Source organism: Chelonoidis abingdonii, chromosome 10 (genome assembly GCF_003597395.2).
Source record: "Chelonoidis abingdonii isolate Lonesome George chromosome 10, CheloAbing_2.0, whole genome shotgun sequence".
NCBI classification, from domain to species: domain Eukaryota; kingdom Metazoa; phylum Chordata; order Testudines; family Testudinidae; genus Chelonoidis; species Chelonoidis abingdonii.
In genome coordinates, this window is record NC_133778.1 from 39,583,760 (window position 1) to 39,597,303 (window position 13,544).

The following is a 13,544-nucleotide window of genomic DNA, read 5'->3' on the forward strand; positions in this document are numbered from 1 at the left end:
TGTTCTAATTTTGGAATCTGGAAAAAAGACAGACATCAGGAAGGAAATTTTAAAAAATATATTTGGAAAAAAATCCTTTCAAAGAAAAATGAAACTCAGGTCAGATACATTAGAATAATAATAATGTAACAATCAAATGTAAGAATCATGCTGCTTTAGAAACAATATACAGATCCCTAGTCCCTCCATGGAACACAGAACATGAAATGATGCGTCTCATGCATTGGTTGCTCTGAAGTAATGGTTCCCAGTCACTCTTACATGGACTGGTACCTCACGTTTGCTTTTGTATGAGATACTCAAACGCTATCATAATAATGAGCCTTGGAGCTAGGCTCCAACATACCCTGCTGTTCACCATCCATCTATGCTTGTCTCCCTACGCCTAAATAAAACTATCACTAATGTCAATGGAAATTACATCTATAGAGGAAAAAGAGATGACTGAACTAACTTGTCCTTTTCACACTCCCAAGAATTTTTAAATAATAGGGAAGGGAATGCTCCTGTGAAAATCTTTTCTGATGTGTGAGGTTTTAATTTGTTTGTTTGACTGATACCAAGATCAGTCTACCCAAGACTTCTCTTCTGTCATTGTAGGCCCTAAACATTTGTCTGAGATTTGTTCTTAAACTTGCAGCTATAGGACCCTGTGCTGTGATCCACTTAGAACTCATAAGCTAAACATGGTCCAGAGGAGTCAACATTGAATGCTCAGAGCATTGTAGGAAGTGTAATTTATGGATAATACCCTTCCTTCTGCAACAGTACTGAACCACCCCATCATGGTTTTAGGGGTTGCTGTAGTGTTGGAGATGACTTTTTCAGTTAGCATGTACAGTTTATGTCTTGAGCACCAACAGTAATTAGAGATACTATGGCTATCCCCACCCTGAGTCCTTTTTGTCTTTTTAGACTAGTTTACCATGTCTTAGAAATACAAACTTGGCTAATTCTGCTGTATTTTCAGCTGGATACAGTATTCTTCACTTCCCAGCCTAAATTGTTATGTAGTATTATTGTGAGCTCTTAAACAGTGGCCATATCTCATTTAAATGGTGGATAAATAATAATATAACCCAAGTTTTAATAGCAACAATAGTTAGCACTTTCTGCATTTTCAGTGTGCTGTACAAATATCAACTGGTCAATCATCCCACCACTACTCAGTAGGGATGTCAGTGCTTTGGGATGTCAGTCCTTTACAATGAAAGGTGCTATACAAAGACGATATTATTTACCATCTTTTTGAAAAATGTTAGAATACAATTTAAGACAGAGTTATCAGTCTCTGGCTTTCTGGAAACCTCTTCTGCAGCTGCAGTTTGAAAGCTAACCCCTGAGCTGGCTAACTGTCATGCGTGTTCAAATGGTCTGTAGGGTGAGAATCAAGATGGTACCTCTTCTCTATCTCCTGCTGTTATATGAGCCTCGGGTATGTTATCATGTGCATTATGGCTTCATGAAAGTACTGTGCATTATTAAATACTACTAAATAATTAGCCAAATCTGCTATCACTATTCATGTTTCAATATGAATATGTTATTCAAAATGTCAGCTTCATTTTCGTTTTTATAAAATGAATTCAGTTGAAACTGCACACATTGTAAGTATCTTTCATGTCAAATACACAGCAGGTGAACCATAGGTCCAATTTCTCCATTTTCCCTGGATACTGTTTTGAAAAAATATGTATCTTAATTATCTTTTTAGGCTACGAACATCAAATTGCTTTTTCCATAAGAGTCACTACAACAGACATTTTTCAAATGGGTTGGAATGTTTTGCAAGGTTTGCGTTTAAAGACTAGAATGGAAGAGCCATTCAAGCCTCCTGAATGAGTAACGTACATGGCACTACCTCTCTAGAATGGCACTCAGCATATCAACTGAAAATATATCAGACACTAGGGTGATGGAGAACTTAGAAATGTATGTAATCATAAGAATATTACCTATCAAAATCCAAACATCTCTGATTTTTTTTCCACTTCCATCATATAATAGCAACAATGACCTCATCCTAGGGCCTAACATAGGGATTAATGACTGGCTGGAATTAAGGGTCAGTGGTTGTGCCTCAGGCTATCAACTCCTCCCAGCCACTCATTAATCCCAGGAGATGCCCTAGTTTCCTTTGAATCATTATTTAAAATTAAAAAAATAAAACTTTCTGCACAGATAAAAAACACACCCCTTCAAATCCTGCCCTCTTGGTGTTCCTTTCCCCAGGAAACCATTACTCTGAAGAATAATCCATCTGACAAAAATGCAATCTGGAATGCTACCATTCACCACAACAGTAATTCTCAATATAGCAAGCAACAACTGGAATGGAAAAGAGGTCTCTTTGAGTACTGGGCAATGCATACTATGCCCCCCCTCCCCCAAAGCTGAACTCCATGTTTATATTCAAAAGCTCATTATTACATCATACTCTGTATATGGAATAAAGAATTCATCAATTTAAACTACTGCTTTCATAATGTACAAAGAAGAGCGCTCAGTCTTACATTTACTAGAGCAATGGTAAGTGCATAAGATAAGTCCAGATTGTTTGATAAGTCAAAAACATACTAGGCCAAATTCTGCACTCAGATATGCACCCATCATTTATTATTTGTATTATCATAGTGCCTGGTCATGGACCAAGACCTCACTGTACAAATACAGAACAGCCCCCAAGAACTTACAATCGAAGTACAACTTCCACTAAAGACTTGGGAGTTGTGCATACATATTTGCATAAATGAGGACAGAATCTGGCCATCTGTAGCTGAATATATGAAAAATCTAACCCAGATTTGACAGCACCTTCTCAGAGGTAGTTTCATCAATTAATGAGCATGCTTAGGGTTTTTATACTGATCATAACAATCAGTTGTACACCTCTACCTCGATATAATGCTGTCCTTGGGAGCCAACAAATTTTACCGCGTTGTAGGTGGAAACCATGTTATATTGAACTTGCTTTGATCCACTGGAGAGCGCAGCCCCTCTCCCCCCCCGGGAGCACTGCTTTACTGCGTTATATCCCAAGTCATGTTATATCGGGTAGCGTTATATCGAGGTAGCGATGTATATGCATAATGCACCAAAGAGCAGAAAAACATAAAATTAATATATACCAGCTAGGTATTTCGGAATTGTCCACCAACTACTTAATATTAAAGATATGGGTCTGCATTGAAGTAACATTCCAGTGTAAAATGGAGTTGGCAATTCTCCTTCTGCTTATCATGGCCTAGGGAAGTCATGCATTTGTGTGCAATTATCAGTTTTCCCTAAATTGCACTGTTTACAGGTGGTTGTTTAGGCTACTGCTGTTAGAATGGAGATGTTACTAGGATGGCTAACTTCCTTCCCATCAGAAACAGATAAATGCTCAAGTGACAGAGTTTCCAGTTTACTAGATCTTTAAAGAATTTCTGGCAAGCAGAGCAAAATGAGAAACGTAACCTCTGATAATAAAATAGCCAACTCTACTCTGAGTAGGGTTTCCCCTTAGGCATTTCTCAAGTCCCCCAATTGGATAAAAAATTCTGGCATTTAAAACATCTGAATCCTTCTTGTTTTGATTATTAGAGACTTTAGCTTATGACAAAAAACATGATTAAAAGAAAAAGCCTTAGGATTTCAAACTGTTCCCAGATTTCTACTGTATCACTTATACAGTTCAGCATAGTTACATTAATGCTTCAGTAGCCCCATATTGGTATTACAGGGTCCTCGTTCTCTCTTTCGCTGGTATTGCTAATCTACCTATCACCAAAGTAGCTAAGCGCCGAACAAGAAATGCAAGAGAACTCCTCCATTAAAGTTCACCGCTCCCTGAATTTTGCCACTGTTACTGAGAAGTGATATTTCCCCTTGTCTTCTTCAAGCCCCACCCCTTTTCTCTCTACGTCTTCCTCCTCCTCCTCCCTCCATCGTTGCCTATCCAGAGAGAACTCTCCTCATCTTTCTACTGTAGTTTTCCCTCTCTCATCCTGTAGCTATTTATTTGGATTTTTGGAATTCTACTATAATAGTATATGGATCTAGCGCTCTGGGTCCTCTCAACAGTCTTTAAAATACACTAATAAACAAACTGACCCCCCAGTTACCCCAGCTTAAATCAACACCCACTGACAACATACAGATAACAAAACTGAGTTAACTTCCTCACAGAATCCCCACTTGAGTTCCAGTGCCACTATCCAGCCCTACCCAACACCCATCCCCAGTAATAGGTGGGCCTTGCCATATGCCCTGAAGATTAACAAATTCAAGATTATGTCACAGACCAACAGGGAAAAGTGACAATGGCGAGCCAGATGGTGAATCGTGGTCCCTGCTTAATGAACAATAACTTACTTGCTTTATTGTTGCTTTGTCCTACTTCCTTCCTGCCCCACCTTGTCATAATCTAGACTGAGTAGTTGGGGTCAGGGACTGTCTCTATTTTCTGCGTGTCCATATGTTTCTTAGCCCAATCAGGTCCTCATCCTTGGCTAGTGCCTTAAGAGACTATAGCTCATCAATAATAAATGATAATCATTATGGCCTGGATTCTGCCCTGCTCTTTTATGTGTGCATGGAGCAGAAGGGGAGAAAAGAAGGAGTAAGGAGACTTCCCCACACCCTGTACATGTAAGGGCTAGAAAGTATTGCAACCCCTGGCTCCCCTAAGAGCAGGGGCTGCTCCCCAACTAGTCCATCAGGCCCACTGCCCAAAAGAGGCAGGGAGAGGGCGAAAGTAGACAAAACCATGCTTCTGCACCACCCCCCCCTTGCTGGCTAGCAGAGTTGATTGGCTGCATGATGGGAACATGCTCAAACAAAGTAGCAGTACAAACACTCCATTTGTGCAAGAGCCTAAAATGGTACAGTTTAGACTTTCGTGGATTCAATTTCAAAATGAAACTGTTGACTGTTTTGTAGACAGAAATGTATAAGAAATGCTGTGCAACCAAAACATGCTCCACAAATTATAGTCTGAACTTTGATTATTATTATTATTATACATTTTTCACTATACAGCCCTTTGATCACAGGATATATTGGAGTGGGACATGTGCTCCTTTAAGATTCTGGGGCCTCTTGATTCCACTATAGTCAATGGCAGCATTTCCATTAAGCTCAGTGGGGGCAGGAATGTTCTGTAGACTGTTTGGATGAATAGCACAGATATAAGCAAATTTACTATGCAAAAGCTAGCATTAATAAGTCAGCTGCTGCTCTGAAACTGCAATAAATGTCCATTACCACGTTTTCTCTCTTTTCTACACCGTACACAAAACTATATTTAGATCATATTTATGTATTGACTAAAACAGAAAATGGAAATAAAAGCCATGTGTGCGTCTAGCGAAATAGCCATTGTTTACAGTCAAACACTCAGCATAATAAATAAATACATGGGCCAGAGTTGAGTTCTGAAGGAAGAGGATGTGCCTCTCATTGACTAATGGGTGTGCACACACTCATTCCAAGGTCAAAACTGGCCCACAGACAGGCACCTTATTAAAAAAAATAGATGATAAACTCCAGTCTCTTGGGTTAGAAAATAAAATCCATGAAATCTGGAGGGAAAGCAATTGAACACCAGCTTTGTCAATGTGCAAAGCAGTAAATTGAAGTCCGCTTATTCTTTGAAGCTTTGTAGAAAACCCACAGTGGCAAACATTTGTTTAAAAATCTCATTGTGAAAACAGCTGTATTCCACTTTGGAGAATGCAGAATTGCTGATCCATTAAAAATAATAATCCTGGCAAAAATCTAAACACATTGTGGCTGATTACAGAACTAAAAAGAGAAGATACAGCTTTTAATTGTTGTGTTACATTCTAAAAGTCAGCATAATCTCCCAAAGTTTAAGTGAATGCAGGTCACAGAAAGTAGGATTGCTTTACTTTACTAACAGAACCCTGTTCCATCAATGTGAACCAGGACTGATTATACTACTGTGATTTTTGCAAAAGGGGAATATTGCAGTGTTTTTTGACTCTCCTCTAAAAGTAGTGCTGTATACTCATATACTGTACACCGCTATTATAGGTCCAAACAAAGTCATGTTTCCAAAAAAAACTTTTAAACTTCTCTTTTCTAACCCTAACTCTGGACTGAATGTAGGATGCTACAACAACCTTCATGATTCAGCATGCCTTATATAGCCCAACTCCCTTTGAAATACAGGGGAATTTTGGGTCGGCAAGGTATGCACAACTGGGTCCTGAGACTCACAGATCTATAACATGTTATGATACTATGAGGAGATGAGTACTATAGGAATAACAGTAAATAAAAGCCAAGCAAAACTGTAAAATCAGAAACCCTACCAGTAACAGTACTGTTTATTTTAGTTTCTTAGAGTCACTTGTGCACACAGCATAGACTGTATGAGGTACACCAAATGAGAAGTGAACACTACATTCAGCATATGTTTGCTCAATGAATCTAATCCTTTAAAATGGAGGGGTTTTCTACATTTGATCTGGGAGATGAGAGCCCCGGCTCACGACGACATTTCTGTGCTAGCGCCTCAATACAGCAGCATGTACCCAGCAGCCCAAGCTGTCTGAGTACTTAGCCAGGTCGGGCAGGACTGTACTCATGGCAGCTAGCTTAAGCAGTCAACTGTACCATCACAGACACATTGCTATTTTTAGGACGTAGGTGGAACAGAGCTAGTGCAAGCACATCTACACCCACGGCCAGATTTAGGGGCAGGCAACCCAGGTGACCGAGCTTGGGGGGCACTGCCTGAACTGTACTTGACACAAGAGAAAAAAAGGTGACTTTATGGTGAGCCACCTTCAGGCTCCCCTGATTCAAAAAGCCAGCGAGTGAGTGGGTCTGTTCCCACCTTACAGTCAGAGCAGCTCTGGGGCTTTTCCAGAAGCCAGGGATCAAGCCAGGGATCAGCCAGGCATAGAGGCTGGCACCCTTTCTGCTCAGGGGCCTTTTGCTCCAGGGGCCAAGAAAGGATAGCATGGGAAGCTGCTACATATAAGCCAGGCAGGGTTCTAGGACATCCAGAGATTCCCCTAGGCAGGGGGATTCTTCGGACAGCAGTTTAAACCAGTTTTACAATTGGCTCTGTGTTTCTGGAGCAGCGCAAAACAGTCCAAGCAGAGGTCAGGATCTGCCTAATAATCCTCTATACCTGTATGTTACATACACTTATGCGTACACACATTATGTGATACTTTAGTGTTCAGCAACATTCCAAGCCACAAGGAAAGGCAGCTACTGAACTAAAATGGTCAGATATCACTGATATGCAGATTTTGTAAACAAACTCCATTTTGAAAATTGAATAAGCATCACAGAACTAAAAATTGTCTTTTTTAAGTAGTGGGAAGGGTAGATCCTCTTTGGGCCTTGAAATTTGAACTGAGTCCACGAGACCGGTCACGCCTGTGTTGTGGCTGATCTCTTGCTCATCTTGTTAGGCAATCCTTGGCTTAATTTTGCAGCTCCTAGAGAAATGGGTAATTCAGGGGATGGATGGAATAACTCAGGGGACTGGTAATGGGAGAATACTGATGCATGTTAAAAATTAATACTAACTGGCTTATGTGAAATATGTCCTTCTCGGGCCATTCCCAACAAGAAGGAACTGTATGCACATTATTAAAACACCATCACTATTGGCATTAAGTGGAACTGTTCCGGCAATGTCAATAAAAGGCCAAATTGGCCATACTGTGACGGAGTAACACCATGGTCCCTCGTTTGCTTCTGAGGAACAGCTACCAACTTTCCATAGCTGGTCGGAAAATAAATATTTCCCCATAAATACTGCCATTCAGAAAAACCACCATCCTGCCTTATTCTCCTGTTCTCCATGATAAGCCAGGCAAACTGCATCCTCTATGATGCTCTAGTTTCAATTTTCAGGTGTTCAGTTTTTCCAATAACAAAAAATTCCAAAGAAAGCAGACACTGTTCACAAAAAAATAATTTAATCTAATTTTCCATTCAAGAACAGAAAATTTTCAGCCAGTCCTAGTTCTGTACTTACTCGACAAAACCAGTCTAACCCATTATTATATATTTTATATTATGCCACAGATTTATATGGCAGTTCAAAGAAGAAATAAAAATAGAGGACTGCCCCATAGAGTTATTAATTTAATACCTCATTAGAGCATCAGAATGACAGTGAAAAGGAATTAAGGCAACTGATGAGCTCGCTCTTTCACACACACACACTTTTTAAAGCCAATTTCCTAACTTGATGCATACCGCATTTGACATTTGCCCCAGTTCGCCATTTACTCTGCTGGGAAGGAGAACAAGCTACCACTATGTTATAGCACATCACTTCCCCCTTGTCCATTTTAATTTTAGTAAATATGGTGAAAATATCAAAAGCAGCACCTTCACTTTGCATAATGCTTAGCCCAAAACAAACATAAGACCTAGAAAATGGGAGGCTAAAATGCAGTTGCTGAAAGTGAATAGGGCAACAGCTTCACAACCATCCACAACATTTCCAGCTGCTTCAGAGAGAAGCCAATTTTAGAAAATACACATTTAGGCTCTCTCTGTTTCTAAGCTTCCTTTGTTTATTATATTTGGCAACACTTACACCACTGTAAAATAAATGGACACATGTATTTTTAGATAACTCCAGACTTACTTCATCAACAGTTCCAAAAATTAGGAAGCATATGTCTCCAGAATCAAAGGCATAGAATATATTGTAGCTGGGTGAAGGTTTGTATTTCTACTAAATAATAGAAACAGTAGTCCCAATTTCATATTAAAAAGGAGAATGCAATTATTTAAAAAGAATTCCCTTCCACAGAAGCCCAGAAAAGCACGAGTTCCCCCTCAGTTCTGCTTTTTACACTCCCTACATTAGCTTCCCTGAATTGCTACCCCACCCTAAAACAATATTTCAATACATCGTTCAAATGGTTTCTTAAATACGTTTAAAAAATTTTACCACCCTTGGGGTGCACAGCAAAGTCATCTATAGACTTTCCCTCATCTTTCTCTGAAATAATAAGGGAAACTCTGAGTTTACATTTCTGTACCTTTTTAAGTTCATACTTCTATCTTTGAACAAAAGCACCATCTCAGCATCTGAACAGTAAAATTCATTCTTCCTTTTTCACTTGCCTATGTATTATTTAAGCATGCTGCTCTAAATTCTAGCATTAGGGTTTTCCATGGAGCAAAAATCAACAACAGCTTTATGGTCTGGTACAGCAGGAAATATGGGATATGCAGGATAGTTTCACACATTTGTTTGCTATGTTCATTCTCAACAATTAAATATGATAATCCAATTTGGTAAAAAATAAACTGAAATCAGATCTGCTGCAAAAAACTTTTTAAATGTAATTTTCAGCCTAGCAATCAATGCTTATTCAGTTTCCATGTCATCTCTGTCTTTTTGCTTTGCAGATGCTCAAGTGACGTTAAATTAAACAATTGCACAAAATTTAAGAACTGCAGGAAAATTACCATCTACACTTGATTCTGGAATACAAAAAGGTCCTTAGAAAACATCTTTCAATGATTATTTTTCCTAATAGCAAAAATAAAACAATACAAACACTCCCACAGTAAAAGTAGAGTACATTTGAGACATTCTACTTGCATCTTAAGTCATTTCAAAATATAAGACTACAATGGTGAAAATGAGATACCCCTAAAAGACTCAGCTGCTAATGAAAAATGTCCAAGTAACCTCTAAGTGAGCTGTGTATTCAAACAGACAGCAACACTAAAGTACGTATCGTTTATAGACATACACAACATCAAACTATTATCTAGTTAGTACTATACTTTACTCCAGGACATTTACCCTAAATTTGTGTAAACTAAAAACACAGACTTTTAAACCACAGGCTCAAACCTGTAATTACAACACTGAGAAAAAAAATTAAGAAATCTTAAACTTACAATGATGGGTTATCATAAGTCCAGCACAGCAAGTAGCCCTAAGGGTACATTTTAGATTTTTTATCCATGCTCTGTTCTTCTCTCTGATGTGACTATTCAGGCACATGGTCAAGTTACAATCAGCTTCTCTCTTAGAGATGTATGAAAGCTGTGCTGATTTATCTAGTCTTTCTGCAGCAGATTAGCACTAATGTTTCTGCTTCTGCATCCTACCTTTCTTCAGCAGTAAGCTCTGTGTTATCATTGGCAATCCAAATTAAAGAGCCAGTAAATGTAGCCCAGACGTTTTTCCTGTGAAATAACTGCTAGGCAGTTAGTCTCACGCAAGAATATCACTGTTTAATCTATTGAACCTCCTTTTCAATATCCCTGCTGAGAATGGTGGTCACAGACATAGAAGGGTGGGTCCAATAAGACTGCTGTAGTCCAAACATCTTTTTATGATTTATTCTATTACAAGGAATATACTCTTGTGCAGATGGCCCCAAACAACGGATAGCTGTAATACACAAATTCTTCAGCCAGAAACATAGGATTGTCACTATTTGTAACACAATATGTATATATACAGCGAAATCTAGTTTATCTAGAGGGCATGGCCAACATGAAATTTAGACAGACAAGGTTTTTTAAAATATCAAGGATGCTGGGGAGAACTCATGTGAATATGGAAGATTTCACTATATTACAATATATGTGCTTGTTATAAACTCTCTTTCTCTTGCTCCTTTTTTGTTTCTAAAATGATATTTTTTAAACATTTGCCCCCTCATTTTTTCTCATGTTGTCCCTTAGGTTAGGAATATTTTATGTTGTGGAACTGATGAAATCAGCACACTTCACTATAAAATGTTGTAAGAACGAACTGAATGACCGGTTTTGTCTTTCCAGTAAACAAGTAGTATTTTATCAGTAAAACGTCATTTTTAATTCATGAAGTTTTCAGTTCAAGCCACCCTGAGACACAATAGTTTAAATTTTCATAAAGACTTTTAAAAAGGTTTAGGAAAAAAGTAAATGTCTGAGAACATTTATTCATGGAAATTTTGAACATGCTGACAAGTTTGCTCATATATCACTGCTCTTCCTAGATGGTTTCTCCTCTTGAATACAGAAAAAGATTAGTATTCCTCTCTGCCCTAAAGAAACAAACATGATTCTTGATTATTATTAAATAAGCATCCAATTCATGCCACTTAAACACTAGGAACATCTGAGTAGCAGACAAGCTTCTTGGAGCCCTGATCTCTGATTATTACCAGCATTAACTTTAAATACAAGTTACATGGAGCATTCTAGGCTAAGCTTGAAACACCAAAAAAGGATTTACTATTATTTTACTGTTCATTTACTATTTTATGACAAGCCCTAAAACAAAACATAAAAAGCTGCTATTTTAGTTTACTTATTTAAATAATAATAGCAATTAAAAATGCAGCACCTTTCATCTTCGCAAAGTGCTTTCAGATTTTATATATTCACCCACCAATGAAGTGCAGCCAGTACACTGATGGATGGAGCAATGGTTCAAAAGCATGCAGCAACACTAAACAACACTTTAAGACAGGAAATAAAGAAGAATACTATATCCAACTGAAACTGACGGAGGTATTTTAAGCAGGCACAGCGTGGTTACCCAAATTGTAATTTGTCCTGGACAGCTAGATAAACACTTCTACTCTTGCAAAAGGGGATGGTAGAATTTTTAATGGCCAGAAGTAAATAGGCCCTCCCCCTTTGAAAGATGGTACCCTTCAGCGAGAGAAGCACTCAAACTAAGTAGGTCACTGATTTAATATTAATTCAAAAGAATCACATATACCACTCTCTTCAGCACTTAAGAGTTCATTGGAAGTTCTTTCATACAAGTATTGTGCAAAACTAAAAACAGAGTCCAGTTACTATTGCATTGCAGTGGTGCATTAAGTCCAAATTAAATTCACAGTTATTTACCTGCACAAATACAGTACAACACTTGCAGATGAAAGTGTTATACAAATAATACATCTTTACCTACCAGAAGTGTGGTCCTTTAGGGTAATTCTACACCAGAGGAGGGCAAACTTTTTGGCCTGAGGGCCACATCAGGTTTTGGAAATTGTATGGAGGGCCAGTTAGGGAGGGGGATCGTGGCCCACACCCCACCCAGGGACCCCTGCCTCATCCACCACCAACCCGCTCCCTGTCCCCTGATCAACCCCGGAACTACTGCCCCATCCAATCCCCCCTCTCTGTCCCTTGCAAGCCCCCACCACCACCCCATCCAACCTCTCCTCTCATTCCTGACTGCCCCCCAGGATCTCTGCCCCCATTCAACACCCCTATTCCCCACCCTCTGACCACCCCTACCCATATCCGAACCCTCACCCCCTGAACTCCCCTGCCCTCTATCCACCCCCATGCCCCACCCCACCCCGTTCCCTTACCGCACTGCCCGGAGCACCGGTGGCTGGTGGTGCTACAGCTGCATCACCCAGCTGGAGCCAGCCACGCTGTCACCACCGCACAGCACAGAGCAACAGGTCAGGCCAGGCTCTGCAGCTGCACTGCCCCAGAAGCTCACAGCCCCATCGCCCAGAGCATTGCGCCAGCGGCAGAGTGAGCAAGCTGAGGTTGCGGGGGAAGGGGAACTGCAAGGGAGGGGCCAGGGGGTCCCGTAGTTTGCCCACCTCTGCTCTACACTATAGCTGGGAAGCGTGATTCCAGCTCAGGTAGACATAGTAGTGTGTTAAAAAGAGCAGAGTAGCTGCGGCTAATTCAAGCCACGGTTCGTGTTGCCATGGCCACACTGCTATTTTTAGCACGATACTTGAGCAGAGCTAGTGCATGTAACTCTACCCTAGCTGGGAATTACACCTTCCAGCTGCAGTGTAGACACAGCCATAGAAAATTAGATGGACCCAGGTATGTCACTCAGGGATGTGAAAAATCCAACCCCCCTAGCAATGTAGTTAAGCCAGCCTAAGCCCCCATGTAGATAGCATTAGATCCTACCTATCACTTTTTTGGGAGGTAAATTACCTACATCAACTGGAGAACCAATCCTGTCCGTCTAGACAGTGTTTACACAGAAGTGCTGCAGCTGTAGCATTTCAAGTGCAGACAAGCCCTTACGTTTTATCTATACTAGACTTTCTCGTCCAGTTGTAATCAGTGAATCCAAATTAACTAGCAATTAATTAACTAACTTCTTTGCAAATGCTAATCTAGATACTCCTGGAATAAATATTTGGGGGCGGGGGGGAAATCTACAAAGGTGTTAGTTAATTTGAGCTAACTGACACTCAGTGAACTCAAATTACTACAGGACCACAAACTAAATTAGAAAAATCTTTCAGGCATATCTACATTAGAAATTTAGGCAGGTATTGCACTGTGGGTAGAGATGCATACAGCCATACACCTCTGTGTAAATGCAGTTTGTGATGGGGCAAGGCCAGATGACTACAGTAAAGTACTGAGAAACAGGTATGTTAGCCCCAGGCTAAACAAATCCCTAATACCCTGGTAACCAAATGGCAGTTGCTCCAGGTTAATCAAGGCACCTGGAGACAATTAAGATCTTTCTAGAAGGCAGTAGAGATAGCTACTTTAATTAGAACACCTGCAGCCAATCAAGGCAGGCTAATCAGGGCACCTGG

The 13,544-nt window shown here is 39.8% G+C and overlaps 1 protein-coding gene across 3 annotated transcripts in view; it reads right to left on the reverse strand.

Moving 5' to 3' along the window:
* The window catches only part of RAPGEF4 (Rap guanine nucleotide exchange factor 4), a 221,493-nt gene that overhangs the window by 134,976 nt on the left and 72,973 nt on the right, over positions 1 to 13,544 (reverse strand). Inside the window, exon 1 of one of the 3 annotated variants that reach the window (XM_032784586.1) lies at positions 9,904 to 10,207. The exons of the other annotated variants lie outside the window; for them this stretch is intronic. The gene's annotated coding sequence lies outside the window, so the exon portion shown is untranslated. Of the gene's footprint in view, positions 1 to 9,903; positions 10,208 to 13,544 lie in introns of those variants that run through there. 3 annotated transcript variants of the gene reach the window in all.